The 3516-nt window shown below is 35.2% G+C and overlaps 1 pseudogene; it reads left to right on the top strand.

Annotated features, from left to right (window-relative positions):
• LOC102495493 (mortality factor 4-like protein 2) overlaps positions 1–1933 on the top strand; it is a 6039-nt pseudogene extending 4106 nt beyond the window's left edge.
• Positions 1934–3516: the final 1583 nt, after the last annotated feature.

The raw sequence follows: 3516 nt of genomic DNA, 5'->3' as shown, positions 1-3516 counted from the left end.
AGATGCCATAATGGTTACATCACTGGACTTTCACATAGTTGACCCCGGACCCAGTGACTGAATACTCACACTGGATGCATGTGCATGTGTGCCCCAAGATCCCAAGAGAAGAATGGAGGAGCAGGACTGTGGCATGATCATCCCCCTTGGGGGGTGAGTTCTCACTTTTTGTTTGTGTCTGTCTTTCCAGCGAGTATACGTACCCTATGGCAAAAATCTCTCTGAAGAAAAAAAAAAAATTCAAAGAAATCTCAATTTTGATAACAAATGTATATTCTTGTAATGATAACATCCACACACAAACACACATAAGAATACAAATTTTACAAAGTAATAAAAATCAAAGCGTGTAAAACTAGAAACGAGGTGAATAAACAGACCAGTTGAACTAAGAGAAACTCTTAAAAATACCTCTGGCTTTTGGTAACTTGTATCAGTGAAAGAGATGACACTTCAGAGAAGCAGGGAAAAAAATATTTTCCAAAGAGCATTAGCTGTGAAGACAATATTATATCTGTGTAGCAAAAAATTATGATGTACCTTTTCTGCCCATGTTACATAATAATTTCCAAAGATACTTTTTAAGAGTTATGTAAAACAATATTTTAAATAATTTATAAATTGTACATTAAAATAAAAATTCTATTCATCAAATGATACACTTAAAGAATGTAAAGAGAAGTGACAAGAGTATGAGAAAATAATGACCATATGTCTAATCAAACATACTTCTCTTTTTCTAATAAAAACTTTTTAAAAAACAGGATCTTGCTAGCTTATGATCCTCCTGCCTCCCAAGTACTAACTAAATAGTTTTTAAGAATTATTTATTCAATTTTGTTTATCCCTTTTTAAAAAATTTTCTACAGTGTACACATATTCACCAGAGAGAGACAAAGAGAAAGAGAAGAGAGAGAGAGAGAGAAAGCTACGAGGTCCACAAAAATCATGGTCAGTCCTGTGGGAGTCTAGCATCTAGCCACTATGCCACATCCTGACCCTGTAACTAAACATTTTTAATGAGGAAAAAAAAAGAGATCCCCCCCAAAAAAGTAGACAAAGACACTTATTCAGATACTTTAACTAGATTTCTAAATGTTCAATAAATGTGTAAATATAAGAATGTAAGTACTAAGATAAGAATTCATAGCATTAGTTTAAATATTTGAAACTGAGGTGGAAGATGCAAGAAGTCATTAAGTGAGAAAAGAATGGGGCAGTATAGGGGAAGTGGTTCCTAGGGGTAAGCCATATTTTAGCTCTTATAGGTCCAATTTAATAAATAGTATAAAATACAACATAAGTTATATGAACATGACATTTGTGTAATATACATGTACGCAAGCTTTTAGAAACAAATATGTAGAATATATAAGAAAAAAATTTATAGACTTGAATATATGGATGTAAAGAAAAACTCACCTTTACAAAGATGACCACTTTTTCAAAATACATCAAAATGAAGGGCTATCTCTGTCACTGATACAAATATTCCACCAAAATTCCAGTATGTTTTCTTTTCATGGAAAAAGAGACCAAAAGTTCTAAAATTTATCTAGAATGTCAAATACAATATATAATTAGACAATTTCTTAATTAAAGCACTGGAGTAACTGACAATAACAAATATTATAAAACTACAAAAGAGCAATCAAAGACAAAGATCAAGAGACAATATTATAATCAAAACCCATAAATTAAGTCATACTGAAATAGAAATTTATTAGGCCACCCCATGGTATGAGGGTTAATGCAGCTGGATCCCACATGGCCAACCATGGTTCAATTCCCAGACCCAACACCTTGAAAAGCAGACCAGCCATATGTTCAGGTGTGCCCAAAATCCTGAGAAGAGAATGAAGAAGAAACTTAGGCATGACCATAGTTCTGGTTTGAGATTTCTCCCTCTCTCCTTCTCTCCTTCCTTCATTCCTTCCTTGTTTCTTCTTTTCTCTCTCTCTCTCTTTAGCAAGCACACATGCCCTATAGCAAAAGCTGAAAAAAAAAAAAGATAATGCAGGTCCAGCTTGGAGTCAATAACAAATGTAACTGCAGTCTTGGAAGGCATATGGTTAACCATGACTTTGGGTCTCCAGGTCAGTCTAAAATCAAGCCTATGAATAAGTGCACATGCCTAAGATCCTGATGAGCTGGGGAAACATGGTAATGAATCCCTGTATGTGCTTCTCTCTTTCACTCAATCTTGAGTGGATATGCATGCTCTATCATGAATAAAATAAACTGAAAAAAGAAAATGTGATAGAAATCTAAGTTTAGAAATTTTTTGCCCACTAGTGCTTCCATTCTTTCTTTATGGCTTTTATGTTTTTGCCATAGGGCACATATGTTCACTGGAGAAAGACAGAGAGAAGGAAAGAGAGAAATGGAGAATAACCAAACCACAATCCCTTCTCTTCTATTCTCCCCTTGGAATTTTTGGGTACGTGCACACACATGTGCCCAGTATGATTTTCAAGCTGAAAGGTCCAAGACTCAAACCAGAGTTAGTCCATGTTGGAATCCAGTGCCTTAACCACCACACCGTCTGCTCGCAACAGTGCTTCACTTTTTGGCAGAGTAATTATTGAAAAATCCTGAGGCTAAATTGGTGGAATAACATGGGCCTTACCAAGAGTAAACACAAACCACTAGGCAGAAGAGTGAAGTCATCTGAAATAAATCAGACTCTCTTAAGGCACCACATGATTAAATCCTCACTTGTCATCCAGTCAACCAGAATAGAAACTACTCAACTGAACTCACACCAAAGTGTAGACCCAAGGACCCTTGAGCAAATAAATTGATTAGTTTTTACAATACTTAGTTTGTTCCTTAACCAGAAAATGCTAAACAATACATTTAAGCCCCAGCAATGTTTTTTTTAACAATATCATAAGAAAGTCTTAAATACATGTCTGATACAATCAATAGAACTTTATAGCCATATGTAAGACTTTTGAAAAACCTACAGAGCAATTTTGTGTACATTAGTAGATTAACTTTTAAGATTTTTACATCCTGTAAGTCATTGTGCTTAAAAAGAAAAAGGCAGCAGATGGCCTAGCAGTTATGTCATGGGACTATCACATGGCTGACCACAGTCTGAGTACCAGGCATGGTATCTTAAAACTCACAGTGTGTATATGTGCATATATGCCCAAGATCTCAGAAGGAGAAAAAAGGAGAAGGGACTGTGGTGTGACCATCCCCCCTAGGGAGAGATTTCTTACTTTCCCTCTCACTGTCTCGGTCTCTCTCTGATGTGCATATGTGTACTAAGGGAAAAACTCCTACACACACACACACACATAAATTTTAATTAATAAACAAAGCATAAGGATTTGTTACTCATACAAGAGTACTGCATTACATTTTATTTACATTTTAAAAATTGGTTTAAACTAAAAGTGTCATATAGTCTAATTTTCCTATTTTATATAATGTAAAATAGGCTCTTATGGGTCAGTGGGAAGCACTGTGGTTAAGGTAGTAGATCCCACACATGGCTGAGTATGT

The sequence above is a fragment of the Tupaia chinensis genome, unplaced genomic scaffold (assembly GCF_000334495.1).
Source record: "Tupaia chinensis unplaced genomic scaffold, TupChi_1.0 Scaffold149910_1, whole genome shotgun sequence".
NCBI classification, from domain to species: domain Eukaryota; kingdom Metazoa; phylum Chordata; class Mammalia; order Scandentia; family Tupaiidae; genus Tupaia; species Tupaia belangeri.
Note: the sequence above shows the minus strand (reverse complement) of the source record. Positions and strands in the feature narration are given on the sequence as shown.